The sequence below is a fragment of the Eschrichtius robustus genome, chromosome 7 (assembly GCF_028021215.1).
Source record: "Eschrichtius robustus isolate mEscRob2 chromosome 7, mEscRob2.pri, whole genome shotgun sequence".
NCBI lineage: Eukaryota > Metazoa > Chordata > Mammalia > Artiodactyla > Eschrichtiidae > Eschrichtius > Eschrichtius robustus.
In genome coordinates, this window is record NC_090830.1 from 6,779,166 (window position 1) to 6,796,906 (window position 17,741).

The window sequence follows — 17,741 nt, forward strand, 5'->3', positions numbered from 1 at the left end:
AGATAGTGCTGAATACGATTATTTGGCAGTATAGGAAACAGGCATGTGCAATGTGCTCTGAATACCCAATTTACGGATCAAGCAAATCAGCATCAACTATAATGTGGTGGTAGAAACTATTTGACTTTTGCTTTGAAAGAAGACCCATGTGGAGCCACTGGAGTTTGAGATCAGTCACAGTGATCTCAGCCAGGGTGACATCAGAGATGATAAACTCATGCTACATTGACTTCATAGTAAAGTTTTACGTTTCTGGGTCAGAGGATACATGTTCAGTGTGTTTTCTCCCCTAAAAAGTAGGTAAATTAAAAGTATAATAATACTTTTCCCATTCTGACATAACCACCATTTTGGAGCAAATACAAATGCATTGTATCTCAAATGACTATACCCTACAGAATAAAAAATATTTATTTTTATCTTAAATAATGGAAAATTTCCAACATACACAAGTGTAGAGATACTGTGATGAACTCCATTACCCAGCTTCAACAACTGCCAACATATGGCAATCTTAGTTCATCTAAATCTCCACCTACTTCTCTCTATCTTGGATTGTTTTGAAGCAAATCCCAGATTTGCTTATATAACCACTTATACATAACCACTATACCGGTATCATACCTAAACAGTTAACAAAGATTCCCTGATGTTCACTAATGACATTTCCCTGATTATATCATAAATGTTATTTTATGGTTGGTTTGTTCAAATCAGGATCCACACACTGCATTTGTTTGGCCTTAGTTCTCTTTTAATATATGGGCCCTCCCTTCTTCCCCCTTAGCTGAAGATCCTGATTTATTTATCATGTATAAATTGCTCATCAGCTTTTTCTACTAATGGTTTTGACAGTGATTGGTGATCACTGCTCAAATTCATTATATATTCATTTACAGGTTAAAAAGTAGTGATTCTAAGTTTGCCATCCTTCATAAGTTAACCGGAGTTCTAAAAGGACAACATTTCTCTCATCAATTACGTGGTACAGCCCAAGATACAGTTTGCAAAGGAAAGGCAACCAGTTTTCAGAATATTAAGTCGAGTACCTAGCAGTCCTTGAAAATTACCAATGTTTTGGCATTATTATCACAAATCCATAGAACTGTAACACATTTAATGTATTTCAATTATTTGTGAATACACTTTTTGATTTTCAAATTGTCCCATCTCTCACTAACGAAGGTCCGGTTCAAGCTGAATCCAAGTCATTTTGACCTGACCCCAGTAGTCTCTGGCTTCCTCACTGCCAGCACAAGATACTCTAGGCTCATTCTGAACATTTCCTATCCCATATTTGGAGCTAGCCATTTCTACAAGAGCGACTCTGTTCTTTAAATGGCAAATGATTTATAGAGACCAAAATCTGAATGCTTGAGATGCTCATTGCTATCAATATTAGGTTAGTTGCCTTTCATGAATAAAAGCTCTGCTTTGCAGAGCCAGAGGTAATGGTAATGTCACAAATAAAAATAACTAACAATTGACTAGTACCCTCTATGCTGTGTAAACATGTGGAAAGTCTGCAGGGTACAATGATTTCTGTCATTTTGAAAAACTGCTTATATGAAAATAAAATTTGGATTCACAACATCTCGAATCAAGTTCAGTATAGTTTAATACCTTATACGAAGAAGTCTAAGAGAGGAGATGCTTTATATCGAATTGAATTAAATGAAATAAGGTTTGTTAAGGACCTAGCAATGTCTGAAAGATCACAGATGCTTAAAAACAATTTACCTCCTTTCACCTTTCCCTACGCAAGGAAAATGTACTGGAGGCATACTTAAATTAATATTTGAGTTTAATTCTTGACTCAACCCAATTTCCTATTTAATCCTCATCTTCAACTTTACTTCATTTTTTATAACCTGTAAAAATACTGAATCACTATGCTGTACACCTGAAACTAATATAATATTATAGGGCTTCCCTGGTGGTGCGATGGTTAAGGATCCGCCTGCCAATGCAGGGGACACGGGTTCGAGCCCTGGTCCAGGAAGATCCCACATGTTGCGGAGAACTAAGCCCATGCGCCACAACCACTGAGCCTGCGCTCTAGAGCCCACAAGCCACAACTATTGAAGCCCACGCGCCTAGAACCCGTGCTCTGCAACAAGAGAAGCCTGCGCACCGCAACGAAGAGTAGCCCCTGCTCGTTGCAACTAGAGAAAGCCCGTGCGCAGCAACGAAGATCCAACGCAGCCGAAAATAAATAAAATAGATAAAATTTTAAAAATATTATAAATTAATTATACTTAAAAAAATTAAAAAATGAAATGAATGTACTTTGTGATAAAACTAAAGTACCTTTATGAGTACCTACAGAGGCTGGTAGCAAAACAAGAATTTATTGCTAGTCTCTAACGTAAGACTATATACCTTGAAAATGACTAAACAACAATAATAATAATGAAGTATTTCTTGGATGCTTACTATATGTTGGGCATATATATCTACAAATAGCTGCTTGCCCACTGTTGATAGAACTTTTTGCCTCAATTCCCTCCAATTGTTCCTAAGTCTCTGAGACAGCTGCAGAAACCTGTGGAGTCCTCATTTTAATTCTCAGCATCCTTCCTGCTCTTGGAGCCTCTTCCTAGCCTGCACAGCTTGGGGAGCTGTCCAGCTGCTGGAGCTGTCTCCACTTTGTCTCATGACTGATTGAGGTAGTGGGTCCTATGGTTTGAAATTAGAGGCCACGGCAAGGTAACTTAAACAGGTGGAGAACTCAGGGAACAGAAGAATTTGGTCCACAGGATTAAATGACCAGGAAAACAGAAGATGAAAGGATAAGATGCCGTAAAATCTTAACTGAATAAAATGGCATGTAGACAATAGAGACATCTGGAGGGAAAATAGCACTTCTAAGAATGTAAGCAACGTTCAGATGACATTTGTTCCTCTTTTTGGATAAATTTAGCCCAATTAATCAAACATAATGAGGTATTAATTGTGATTATGTGATATGTTTTAAACAACTTCATCTCAATCACTGAATTTCATCTGTATGTGGGTAGAGGGCGGACCAAGTACAAATTTAGGGAAGAAGGGCCTCTGCTCAAGCAAGCTGTGTCCCGTGGCTGTATCACTGAGCATTTTCTAGAGATTCTTCTGAGTTAGAAGTGAAATTTACAGGTTGCTAAACAACTGTGTTTGAACCTAATTGTTTACGTTTGCTCTTTATAGTCTAGAACCACAATCCTCATAAAGCAGTTTAATAGACATTTAAAAATGTAAAACACAAGCACAAATGGCTAATTACTGGTTAATTTTTTTCCAGTTCTGGACCATCATTTTTGCCAAATCATTGAGGCCAGCAGTAAGGATTTTCAAGTGTTTTTTGAGGGAACAATCCTAATGGCTATTTATTATAGATCATAAATGACTGGCAAAAGATGCATTTGAATCTAAACCAAAATTAAAATGTTTTCAATTATCTAAATGCTGCCAGATATTTAAAAAGGGAAGATCTGTACGAGAAAGCATTATAGTTTCTATACACATTCACATTCACTACACTCTAAGCCACCCTCCCCTTCTCCCCACTCTTATTCTCGCTCACATGCAAGAATGCATACAGATAGCAAAATAGTAATGGCATATACAAACTAACTGTGACAGAGAATCAATCGTTGAATTCTTCAATTATGAATAAGTCACTAACTGAGATCTTCCTTAATCTCCATCTTAGGTTAACTGAAGTTGAAAACAAAACTATATCCAATAAGGCTAAATGTACTACAATAGCCAATACCACTTGCAGTATAATACCTTTGGCCTTGTTCATCTCTTCCACATTGATATCCTCAGACCTGCTATGTTCTCATTCTGTACCCACTGTCTGAGTGATCTCAGTATCAGACCCATGGATTTGGCTGACATCTATATACTGATAGCTCCCACATCTCTATTTTTAGCCTCTGTGTTTCTCTTAACAGATGTATACATTCAGCCACTCACTGGCTCTCTGCAACTGATGACCCACAGTCATACACGGCTCAAAATATTAAAGTACATTTATCAACACCATCCTTCCCCAATGTTTTCCCTCCTTTTTTTCTCTCACTCAAAGAATGGCATTATTGTTGTCCAACCACCTAAGCCTAAAAACTTCGTTATATTTTCCACATTCTTTATCCTCCTCTGCATTCAGCTGACTTGACTACCAAGTACTATAAACATGACCTCATTAACATTGCTCAAATCCACTCCTTCATTCTCCCCACCCCTGCCATGCTACTGCCTTAGTACAGGCTTTTATCAATCCTTCTTCAGACTATTGCAACGGAGTCCTAAATCACTTCTCCTTAAGCCAGTCTTTCCTAATGCCCACGTGAGCATCCATACTACTGTGAAGTTTATCCTTCTACCAGGGGAATCTTTCAGTTGCTCCCGCCACAGTCAGAACCACAGCCAACTTCTATTGCTACCATCTCAGCACCCGTGGCTCGCTCACGCAACCTAAATTTGCAGTTTCCAGAAAACTGTGCTCTTATCATCAGTTTCTCTGAATGGACTGTTCTCTCTACAAGAATGCCCACTCTCTCCTTACTGGCCTAATGAGTACTTGGTCTTCAAGATTCAGATAAACATCAAGATTCAGAGGAACTTTAAGACTCAGATACAGTGATATGTCTTTCAAGAAGCCTTTCCAGTCCCACCTGTGAGTTAGAAGTCCTGCCTCTGTCTTCTCGTGGTCTCCTTACAAATTTCTATTTCAATATTGCACGAAATATAATAGCTGTATTGCTTGTTCTGCTTCCTCTATTAAACTATGAAGGTAGTGACTATGTGTCTTTGATTCTGCATTTCCATGTCTAAAACACTGGTTCTCAAAATTCTTGGTCTCAACTCCTCATTACACTATTAAAATTATTGAGTACACGAAAGACCATTTGTTTATGGGGCTATACATAACAGTATTTACCATAATTGAAGTTAAAACTGATAATTTAAAAATAATAACAAGCCAATCACATGCTAACACAGATAACATATTTTTGTTGAAAAGTGGCTGTATTTTCTAAAACAAAAACTTAATAAGAGTAGTACTGTTTTACATTTTTGCAGATTGCATTAATGTCTGGCTTTACAGAAGACAGGTTCTTGTTTCTGTTTCTGAATTTGTTAGTGAGATATATATTAATAATTTTGGTTGATATACATGAAGAAAATCAGGGTTCATACAGATTACATAGTTAGAAGGAGAATATTATTTTAATACTTTTTTTTCAGATAATTGTGGATATTTTACTTTGAAAATACACCCAAACTCAACAGTAGTAGTTTCTTAAATATGAAATGCAATGTGAAATCTAAAACCATACTTTTCATACAACGTTATATTAAAATCCATTGTATTTTGAATGAATCTTTTACCAATGCATAATTCTGTACCATCTTGCATTTTTAAAAAAAACATTGGTTCATTGACTTATGTAGATCTTCCAGATTTCAACATGTTTTTTGCAATACAAAATAGTCACATTAATTAATATCACCGGTCTCATTACACCTGTCTCAAACTTTTAAAATATTACAAAGCTGTCAAACTCATGTGGTGGATATAATTTTTTGAAAATTTTAATTTTTACTTGAAAGGTTAAAATTTACCATTGTCAACAAGTACTGTCAACTATTTTTCTTTAACTCACAGCTCATTTCACTCATTTTAAAGAAAATATCTGCAAAATATTCAAGTCTGAATAACCAGAATTTGTCTGTTAGTTGTTCTTTCAAATACAAATGGTGTTCCATGAAAAAAGTGGTTTGTTCAGCTTGCGTCTGAAACAAGCACGTTTGTTTTTTTAAAGCCAAACATCATGCTTCAGTATGAGACAGAAATTTATGCGTATTTCACACTGTGCACAGAGAATATTAAAATGATGCGTCCTCAAGGATAGAGATTTAACAAAATAGTTGGCTTTTATTTTTTAACTGCTTCATCTCAAATGTTCTTAAGTGAAATCTGCGTGGGCAAGGGGTAGTGAAGACTACAATGACTAGTAGTTTTGTGTCCCTAACTTGATTCCTGCTAAGGAACCAGCAGTTTTATTTACTATTGTTTTTACACCATCAGTGCAAATGTCAACAGAGTATCATCTTAATATTTTAAAGAGTTCTGACCTGGTGTACTCCCTTCTGGAATAGTCTTGAAAAAAAAACCAAAAACCAAAAAACATCTCAACAGACCACACTTGGAGAATTGCTGATCTAGACAACGCCTTAAACACGATGAGTACTCAGAACACTCCAAATGAAGAACTGAATGAATGAACCTGTGTTGGTTTTATCTATAGCAGTGATAGTCCTTTTGGTGGCTCAAAGGATACAAATAAGTGTGTCTGCATGCATGCATGTATGTGTGTGTGTGTGTGTGTGTGTGTGCATGTGTGTACAATGGAGACCTGCCTGCTTGATGAAAGATAGACCCCCTGAGTCAAAATTAGAATGAAAAACAGACTTTGTGCCAAAATTTCCATTCTGATTTGGGAATATCCTAAAGGGAAAGGATTAAGTTATTCCATTAATTGCAATACCATCAGCTACAAGGGAATAAAACATTTCTGCTTCATTTTCTATAAAGACTTGTCAATGTACTCTATTTTAATTATTTTGAAAAAATTATCTACATAACACATAACCAAACTACTATCGTGAACTTACAAAACAGGGGACAAAGATTGAAAGATCTAAAAGACTCATTCAACCAAACTGAGTCAGGAATATAGACAGATGGATGTGGTGTTTGCTAGGAGATTTAGTTTTCTCCCCTCATCACTGTACCTACATTACCTCGTTTACCGGAGAGTTGGCCACAACATGCGTATATCCTAATGTTGCATAAATCAGAAACTCAGGATTTCTGCCAGGACCCCTAAGGGCGCAATCTCTTCTATCCTAATCTCATTCAAATGGCCTGTAACCCTGACCGCCAATTTAGCTTCTCTCAGTGGGGGGGTGACATGAGTGTGTGTATGTTCAGAAAGAGGCAAGCTGTTTCTTCCACTTAGACAGGAAACCTTTATCAAAAAAAGGCAGAGAGGCGGTTAACTCTAATTCTGCTGACACTGTGTGAAAAGGAAGTAGGTTATGTAGATGAACTTGGTTGGGTCATCTATCCCCTTTTTAAGAAAGGTATCTTTTTTCTTGTACTCTTCCAAAGTGACAAGTGTAATCCTGGAGAAGTTCAGTAAGGAAACTTCGAAGGCAGCAAGAATTCCTGACAAAATAGTGCGTTAAGTATATTAGGTGCAGCGTGTTTGAGGTGCCCTTGTCCCAGGATTTTCAAATTGTGCAGATAGAAACTAAACAGATGTGAGGTGATTAGCCGTCCACTCTAGGAGCACACATGTGGAGAGCTTGTCTGTCAGTGAAGCAGGTTTGCAAATATACAGCCTGGGAGACTCACCAATGGCCTTAATGAAGCATGAACAATTCAGTGTTGAAAGCAAATGGTGAGGTTGGTTTGTTTTTTTTTTCTCTTTTCTCCCCCCTTCTGTAATACTTCTCTCACGTACTCTTAAAAAAGTCATTTGACCCTTGCTGATCTGTGGAGGCACAGTGCCCAATTAAAATATACTTCCATTATACAAGCACATATAGCCAGATACTTTTTATAGCACACGATTCCAAACCTATAATAAGCATCAAGGAGAAGTAGCACAAGAGCTTTTTAAAATTTAATAGAGACTTTTAAACAATTGGTAATATCAATCAAAGGTCAGACAGAGAGAGTGCCTCCCTGTCGAGGGCTCAATTGGCAAAGAAATTATGAAACTGACATTTTTGAAATGAGAGAAGATTTTAATATTCATTCTTTTGGCGTCAGGGCCAGGCTCCTCAGAATAACAATGATATCCAAACAGAAGATGAAGACCTTCCAGGAAGAATTACCTTCAAAACAGGCCATACCTCTTCACACTCTTCATACCTCTTCATACTCGTACGTGATAATAACGTACATACACAGAGAGGTGTCCATGTGCTAAGTACATTGTTAGTGCTATATTTGGATTTTACCATTTGATCTTCACAGTAACTCTGTGACGTAGGTACTGTTATTATACTTATCATACAGGTGCCCAAACTGTGGCTTAGAGTTTAACTAATGCATGTAAAGTGATTGGGGTAGTGAGTGGTGGAGCCAATACCCAAACCCAGGGTTGCTAACTCTCTAGAGGCAACACGCTTAACTACTGTTCTGGTAGCCTTCCAGAACATCTACAGTTCTCTACTGCATCATTAGTAATTCAGATGATAAATATCGAATAAGCACTGCTATCTGTTAGGCACTGTGAGATGCTGACATCATAAAAGTAAATAAATCATTCTTATTTATTCACAAACACACAGTTTCATCAGCGCATCATTTCTTGGAGTTGGTCCCATAAGGCATTTATTGTCGTGTCTGTTTTCACAGAGGAACACTAAAATAGAGACTGTACAGGATTTTATGCTCAATGGAAAACAGAATTACTGCCCATTGACTTCAGGCAAGTCTTTTGTCCACTAAATATCACCATATGTCTTGTAGATAATCAGGAAAGTAATTGTTGAGGCCATAAAGGTGAGTTCTATCCCCCCAAACCTGGTAAACCACCTGGTAAACCTCTCTAGATACAGGAGTTACATTAATACTTTATACTTTGAAGTCTACGGTAGTCATATTTTTAAAAAGGTAAATCAAAATCAGTCAAAATATAATAGAAAAAAACTAAATGTCCAACAAATGGGGTCTAGTTTAGTAATATAGGGCACATGAACTCCATGGGTATTATGAATTTACCATTTATTTTTATTTTTATTTTTTTTGGCCGCACCCTGTGGCCTGCGGGAATCCTAGTTCCCCCACCAGGGATTGAACCCAGGCCCTCGGCAGTGAAAGCGCTGAATCCTAACCACTAGGCCACCAGGGAACTAATTTACCATTATTTTTTATTCAAAAGTTCAGTGCCAAGATGAACATTATTTATAATACACAGATAAAACATATAACCACTCACAATGTACCAAAATTACATATTAATATAAGTAAATCTAGACAAAAAAATTAGAAGAGCTAATTGCTAGATCAGGAGTTAGCAAACTTCCATTAAAGGACCTGAGAGTTTCTATTCCATCTGTGCAAACGGATGATCATGGCTGTGTTCCAATAAAACTTCATTTAAAAAAGTCAGTGGGCTTCCCTGGTGGCGCAGTGGTTGAGAATCTGCCTGCCAATGCAGGGGACATGGGTTCGAGCCCTGGTCTGGGAAGATCCCACATGCCGTGGAGCAACTGGGTCTGTGAGCCACGATTACTGAGCCTGCGTGTCTGGAGCCTGTGCTCTGCAACAAGAGAGGCCGCGATAGTGAGAGGCCCGCGCACCGCGATGAGGATTGGTCCCCGCTCGCCGCAACTGGAGAAAGCCCTCACACAGAAACGAAGACCCAACACAGCCATAAATAAATAAATAAATAAAATTTAAAAATAATCTGTTTAAAAAAAAAAAAAAAAAAACAGTCAGTGGGGCACATTTTTCTTGAGGGCCCTGGTTTGCTGACTCCTGTGTCAGACTATGGGAGTATGGAAAAGTTTAATAAATTTTAAAAAGGGGAAAACGTGCACATCTCAAGAATCAGACTATACTGTTCCTCATTTGAATTCAAGCCAGCAACCATTTTTATTTTAACCCACTTCACCTTTCCTCCCTTAAAATAGTTTGCAAATTCCAGGCTGGATTTTAGGGCAAGGAGTCTTTCTAAAGTATTTAGCCAGACAGCAGAACTCTCATTATTGTTGGGTAAATAATTCAAAATTCATGATCTGACCCTCAATCAGCCAATCAACAAGCATTCACAGACTGGTTACAAAGTGTTTTGCCTTTTCTAAGTACAGTAGCACTCCTGTAGGAGTTTCCCTGTTGTCAAGAAGCTTAAAACCTAATAGATGAGGCAACTCTATCACCTTAATTTATGCAGTGAGACATTTGGCATGAAAAGTATGACCATCCATAGAAACAACTGGCGTGTCTAGTAACAAGAAACAAAAAAGCACATCAGGTTGCAGAGGGTGGAATTATTCTAGTATATAAAAACATATATACTCTTGTATATCTGCATCCATTTTAAGTAAACATATATTCAATTTTAGTTTATATATGTATATTTCTACCTAATATGTGTATTCATTGAATTTATAATATTTTGAAAACAGATTATCAACAATTTATTGAGTTTAGGTTCTTACTTAATATTCATTTTCCAAGCTTCCATTTAACTGTTACGATGGTAGAAAAACGGCCCAATCACTTGGTAAAGTATACTAGCATGATACCACAAAAGCAAAGAAAATATAGTGCCATTATTCTCCAGACAATGATAAAGCTAGAATTTTTCTAATGGCAAAATTATTTTCAAAAAATCATTTCCTAGGTAACTTCCAAAGTGCAAAGTATGTTGAGGAAGGAAATTAAGTTAGAGAGGGAAGCAGCAGCCAGATCAACGAAGATGCTACCCTTAAACGCTCGGCTTACACTTACAGGTGACGGGAAGAGTGCCATAGGGAGCATGCACCGTGGAAGAACACTGCCGGGGAGGGAGCGATGAGGGGTTATTAGGCAAGATTAAATGAGAGAATAAGTGACTGGCTGCTTTAGTAATCAGGTCCAGAGATGACAAGGGCCTGAAATAAGGCCCTGGTATAAGAACGCAGAAAATTTAGGAATATTTACACGGTAAAATCATCAGGTCTCGGTAATTGATCGCACGTGGGAGATAAGAGAAAAAAAGAGGAAGCAACTGGAATTTCCAGCTTAGATGATTTGGTGAAAAGCTGAAATACGGCATGCCGAAAGAAGATTAAGGTGCTCTATTTGAGATATGTTTAAAACATCCATGTGGAGAAAATGCCAGATTGGTGAACCATTATTACAAACTATTCTAACATCAGCATTTATTAAATGTGTTCTTTGCACCAGAAACTGTGCTAAGCACTTGACTGCACAAGTTCGTTGAATCCGCACGATAGCGCTACTGGTATACACATTGTACAAGTAAGGGACCTAAAGTCTAGTGAGGTTAAGTAACTTCCCAAAGCACACACAGTTAAATAAATGGCAAAGCCTGGACTTTAACCCATTAATTCATACTTCTCAAATTGACTCTTAACCACTATAATATCTTGTGATAATAAAACATCTCAATCTGAAGAACACTCCAAAAAATTAACTGTTTTTTCTCAGTGCTAGCCCCACAGGTGCACTGTTTGGGCTTTGCCATGTGTCTCATCAACAAATGACTTGAGAAAGAGAATCACACTTACTACACTCCACTAGGAGCTCAGGACATGCTTCTGTTAATGGGGGAGGTTTATAAGGACTGGAATGTACTCATGCCCTCCTAAGCCAACATTCTTGCCAAGTTGACCACTGTTCCAGCATCTACAACATGGCCAACAAACGTCAGGCTTCTGGCTTTGGCCAATATTGATAGGGACAGAGACAAAGGGTAGATTCGTAAGTTTTCAACTATATTTGAAAGTAACAGAGATTGTACAGCTTGGCTTTAGTGACTATCAACTCAGGGCCCAAACATACTCGTTCATAAAATGGAGTTTGTTTCCTGATTTTTTGTAGTGAAAGTCCCTGGATTTTCGGCAAGCTCCACGATTTGGCACTCAACCAAGCTGGGGCTGTAAAGATGCAAAATGCTACTAGCCTACACCTTGGGGCCCCATATTTAAGTTCTAGACAGCAGGGGCTCAGTGGTGAGAAGAGGAGGGGCCACAAAAGAGCTGTATTAGCCCTGGGTCAGTCACACTGACCACAGTTAATTTCCAATCTAGTTCTAAAAACATTTCATACAATTCACCCCAAAGGACAGGGATCATATTTAATCACTTGACATCCCACACATAATTAGTGTAGTGAGATACAGCATATAAAGCACCAAACACTGTGCCTGGCACAAATTGTTCAATATCTGTTAGCTATTATTATTATAAGTTGTGGTAATATAGTTTAGTAATAACATTAGGGGAGCTTAATAAACATTTGCCCAATTGTTGAACTTGCCGGTCCTTGTGACGCATTATGCACTTTAAAGATAAAGTTGAAAATATCAAGTCCAAAAGAAGTAAAAAATCTAATTCTGTTTATGTCATTGCTGTCAAAGATAATATAAACTATTGATCTTTCAAAGAAAAAATATTGACAAGACATTAAAATTTAAAAAATAAAAGCTGTAATTCAATTATACTTTAGAAAACTATTTTATCCTCATAATAAAGTACTTCTAGAAATTACCTAGGCCCTGTTTTATGCTTACTGAAGGGAACTGTTTCCTGTGTTTGGTATTTCTGGTAAATAACTGAGTGATGATGCCTTGTATATGGCTACATAAATTGAAGTAATGGCCTCTTTCTCATGAAAGCAGATTTAGATAGCACTGACATGGCAACTCAGCAATATTTTTCACATTACACAGAGGGAGTAAGAGATAGAAAGCAGAGGGTATTGAGTAAATTCATAAAGTCGCCATTGACTCCAAGTGCTCATCTAGGTTCTCTCTCTCCCTATATATATCTCTCTCAATAAGGAACTATCAAGCTTTAATCAAAAAAATTACTACAGTGATGACACAATCAACCAAACCTAGTTTGAATTTTATTTCCCTTTTAACATTTTATAATCTCTTAAGTGATATCTGCTCTATTTCTACCCTGGAATGTACTTAAGAAACTCACGTAAAAGAAATGTGGGACTCAATACAGCACAATTGTGTCTATGAATTGTGTTCTTTAAAAAATGCATAGCTTTTCCAGGCTTATAATTCACTTGAATGATCATCATAAATGCAACTCTTGCATATGTTGGTTTAGCTCTAAATGAAATGTATTATTTGTACATTAAAGTTATCTTTAATAGTTTAAATATTGAAGATTCTTAACTCCAGTATACTTGCATTGCAGACGAGGCATTTGTATTGCTCAGTGTGCTTAATGAACAGTAACTCAATGAGTGAAAACTAAGATGAAAATAAGGTAACTGACTTGACCAAAGTCACAAATAGGAATAACTACAAGACTAGAATCTACATCTTCAGATTTTGTTATTTGTGTCGTTTTTACTATTAAACTGCGAGAGGAAAGATTTTTCAGTTGGTAAAAATAATACTTAAACTGGGGAGGGGGCAGATAGCAATAATATCTGTTTGTGCAACTAACTAGGTACATGTGAGTGGTTAGGCCCACGTGGCCAAGGGGCGCCAAGAGACGCGTCCCATGGGTTCTTTTTGTTTTCTTAGCTATCAAGTCAACCTGACTGAAACAAAGGCATATTTCACAAGAGTGGAAGAAAATTGGTTTCAGTCAATCCTTTTAGCATTTTCCAGGTGACTACTTCTTTATAAATCGCCTGGCAAAATCAAGTGGTTAAACTGCTTCACAGACTTTGGCTGGAACATTAAAGAAATTGAACAATTTATGCAGGAGAAGATCAAATAAGTTGCATTGTTTCTAAATGCTTATCCCTTGAACCAAAAGCTGAATGTGAATTGGGTAAATAATTATTTTTTTCATTTTCTTCTAGGATCTCATCGTCTGGAATACCTTTCCCTACCTTTTGTTGAGGGTACAAATTTTACCCATTTTCAAGGTCCTTCTTAAAAACACCTCACTGCCCTGGAAATCTCCCACATCAAATCCTTTCCCTTCCCTCACCTTCTGCAACATTTACTTTTTCATGCTACAATTTTATATTTTTTTGGTCTTGTTTGCATTTTTCTCCAATTGTTTCGCAGGTGCATATAACACAGATGAGTGCGTATAATCTCCTACCAGATTATATCACACTTCTTTTGTATTTCCCATACTGTACAAAGAGAACACACTGATTATTCCATGATGAATTTTCAATGTAGGAATCATTTCAATGAAATGTTCTTTATTTGAACTAATATATAAAAGATTTTTCTCATTCTTTTTAATCTGTTACGAGGGTACTTTTTCTGACCTTCATTAAAATATAAACTCCCATTCTGAGTTACTTTCAGTTGGAAACTTTGTACCGCCTGTTAATGAAATGCATTTATATCGTTCATGGGTTACACATTATTGTGTTTTAGAAGCCCTGAAACCATTAATGATTACTCAATAAAATGCCATTCTTAATGTTTAATGCCAGGCCTATCATTTAAATGTGGTTCTTCCCACTTGATCATGAAATCTCTGGGATTATGAACTCAGTAGAGCTATCTGAGCTGGAGGGAATGGTGGTCCTACTGTAAGGTGAGCTGGAGAAGGACACTCCTTTCTTACCTATTACTAACCTCATCTTCTGTACTCAGCATTCTCTTTGAAGAGAATTTCACTCACCGAATTATACAGGGAGTCTTTTATAGTATCTGTTCTAAGAACTGAAACACACTGGGTTTTCTGAGAGATAGACGTCCTTACACAGCATGGAGTTTGGGCTTCTGACATATTCCCAGTTCTTCAAAAGAGTGCTCCTTTAATTGGATCACCTGAATAAAATTATCATTATTTAAAATTTCACAATATATAATTCCCATATTATAATAATTGATGGAGCTCCTTCCTTAAATAAATATATATTCTTCTCAAATCTATTTCAGTTGAGTGTAAATAAAAAAAAATAAAATTTAAAAATGCATACTGCCTCTCAACACAATCACTCCCTGCCATAGATATTTCAAGAAGGAGATTTAATTCACATTGAAAAAAGTGCATTCGAAAAAACCTAAGGGGATGGCACCTGTCTTTATTTTCATTATATTCAAGGAGATGACCACTTTGATGTAAGGATCAAATACAACACTCATGATTTCCAACGTGAATTTCATAAGACTTTGTTTTCCTCTTTAAACCATGCCTGTTCATGAACTTTTATATAGTAAAAGCTCTAGAGAATCAAGTAAGAGAAAAGCTAAAAAAGAAAAACACTCAAATTTCCCATATCTCTACAGACAAAACCCTTGAAGTCTTGGGAGTAAGCATTTGGAAATACCAGGCATATTTAAAACATCACACTGAGCTCTTTGTTCACTTGGTAACTATTTGCAACATGGAAAAGTCCCGATTTTTGCCCTGAGAAAACTGGAGCCAAGTGGCATTAGAAAATTACTGTTTCATTTTAATAATCCAAGCTTAATTTGTAATATAACTTTTACTCTACCTTAAACTTTTTTTTGGATTGGGTGCTCCTCTGTCTCTGAATAAATGACAAGATCATGAATTGCCAGTGGCTCTATGAAACCCGATATGAATAACATAAGCAAAGAAAATAGGGCAAAGTTTCCAGTTTTAGCAAAATACATGCTCATGTTCTATACATTCCAGATCATCTTCACTGAAACAATAAGCATTACCTCAAATCGCTACTACAACATGGCTCATTAGTCTGCAGGTTGGATACACAGCCTGTCAAATCCCTTCCCCTGAACCATAATAAGGAGAGTAATGACACAGCTATAACACAGTTTGCAAGTCTTCGCCTTGCTTCCAGAACTTAATGCTATCATAGGTCTCCTGTGTATGTATTTTTAGTGCCTAGTTCCTAGTTCAGTGTTTAAAAATCCTGCTGATCCTGGAGTTGGAACAAAGCTTTAGGAAGCAATCAACTGCTCTTGCCATGACAGGTGCCAAACACACACACAATGTCCTTTTATTTGTGGAAACACACACGGATCTATTCTGCATGTGCTCAGAGCCCCTACTAACACCACCTCTTTCCCACAGGCAGCAGGAAGGATGTGGTTTGAAGGACACGGTTGCTTCATCCGAGCGCTCAGCTCTTCAAAGACCTCTTGTTTTACACAGAATTGCGGAACGACTACGTAAATTTAAGAAGATGCAACTAGGCCATGCCTGAAATCCCACTTTTATTTAACTAAAATTGGCATTCAAGTAGATCATGCAATATTTTTCCCCTTACCTTCAATGGACACATGTTGAAAGTGTGCTCATAATCAAAAGACATTTCCGTGAGCTGGTGACCCAGTAATTCCTTATGTCTACAGGTCAGCTGCAACAATACAACACTAAAATCGCCAGATGAAATGGTCAGAATTACCCAGTGGCTCGCTAAAATCAGCTTACTCTGAGTCTAATCCAAGGATAAATGTATAGAAAGCTCCAAGCAGTGGAAACTATAAACATTGTACATCTGCCCCCGAAAGAGTAATACTGGCAAGTCTGTCACTGCCAGGAAAACAAATATTTGCTAAATTCTAGGGCATTATCTTGATTTTCCCTGAATGCAAACGAGGGCTAAATAATCACAAGCTACTGTTGAATGGAAATATGGTTTAGTGGAAAAATGTAACATGCAGTACAAGGGAATAATTCCATCCCTCCAAACAACTATAAACTCAGAACAAGCAATCCATCAAACCTGATTATCCCGCATTCCTGGAGCTCACCCACTTCATCATTTCACTTCCGAAACCCTCGAACTCTAACTACGAACCTCTAATCCACAGCCCCGTGCTTTTTTTATTTCCTCCATTTTCCTGGAGTCATCCGCCTTTTCCAGTGTGTTAATCTACAGATGATGTCTTTTTTGAAGTCTAGCACCTTGCATTTCCCTGGAGCCCTAACTGACCCAGTATTTCTAAGCTCCTAAGAAATATGTAGGTTTTTCTACTCTGCAGGTTAAGTCTTTTTTGTGACTTAAACTTACCTTAGAAAAAAGATGTATTGTTAGTTACCAATTGCTTCTTCAGCTTTGCATACAAAGTCTAGTCTCCTTTACGATTCCCCTGCAAAATTATGGGCTCATGAGAATCTATAGTTTGAGAAAACAGCTTTGGCAACAAGACAGGGAAATTGCGGCTGGTGGTTACTCCTGAATTACTGGAAGTTGATTCTTGTGTTTTCTCCAGACACTTCTCTTTTTTCCTAACTCGTTTTACTATGTGTGATAGATAAAGTCACTTAGAACTACTGAAGTAGACATCAAAAGAAAGAAAAATGGAAATAGGATGAAAATATTTTATTGGTAACACCAAACTAAAAATAGTGCCTTCTGAGAAAGCATACACAACTCCATCCACCAGGTGGAATGTTACTCCCACCCCAGGGTACTAAATAAGTGTCTACGTTTCCTTCCCCAAGTAGAAACAAATAGCTCTGGACCAATTGCCTGTGCCCTGGTCCTGCAGAAATCCATATCTGGCTCTTCGAAGATGCCAGGAAAATTTCACCTTGTGTCATGTTCCATGCTGAGAGATTTGTATAGCTCTTGTGTAAACCTTGGTCTCTAAGACACATTCCAAACTGAATTTATTTCAAATTCCAAACTGAGTTTATTCCATTCCACTCACTTAAAATTCCAATTGTGATTGGAAAATATACAGTTCATTTACCTTCTGAGCAGTGTTCAATGAACCACTTGCCATGTTTCAACCTTGTAAGCTGCATTTCAATCCTGAGTGTGTCTGTATATCAGTTGATTAAAGCTTTGCCATTATTTGATAGGAACATTATAACATGCACTGTTATCTTTCTTGGCATTTTTTGATACCATTTGTATACCATTATTTGCAAAATAATATGGTGGTTGCTACTCTTTCCCTTACACCTGTAACATTTACTTGTCAGTATGCAAAATCATGCTTCACATGAAGTGGAAATAAATGTAGAAAAATCCACTTCCCTGTCCTATTGTAGCTATGTCACTCTAGACACTGACATGGCATAAAATAAGCTTGCTTGATAAACTGCTGGAGTTAAACACA

The 17,741-nt window shown here is 37.2% G+C and overlaps 1 protein-coding gene across 3 annotated transcripts in view; it reads right to left on the minus strand.

Moving 5' to 3' along the window:
- CHRM3 (cholinergic receptor muscarinic 3) overlaps positions 1-17,741 on the minus strand; it is a 513,002-nt gene that overhangs the window by 183,539 nt on the left and 311,722 nt on the right. Inside the window, exon 1 of one of the 3 annotated variants that reach the window (XM_068548833.1) lies at positions 16,685-16,756. The exons of the other annotated variants lie outside the window; for them this stretch is intronic. The gene's annotated coding sequence lies outside the window, so the exon portion shown is untranslated. Of the gene's footprint in view, positions 1-16,684; positions 16,757-17,741 lie in introns of those variants that run through there. 3 annotated transcript variants of the gene reach the window in all.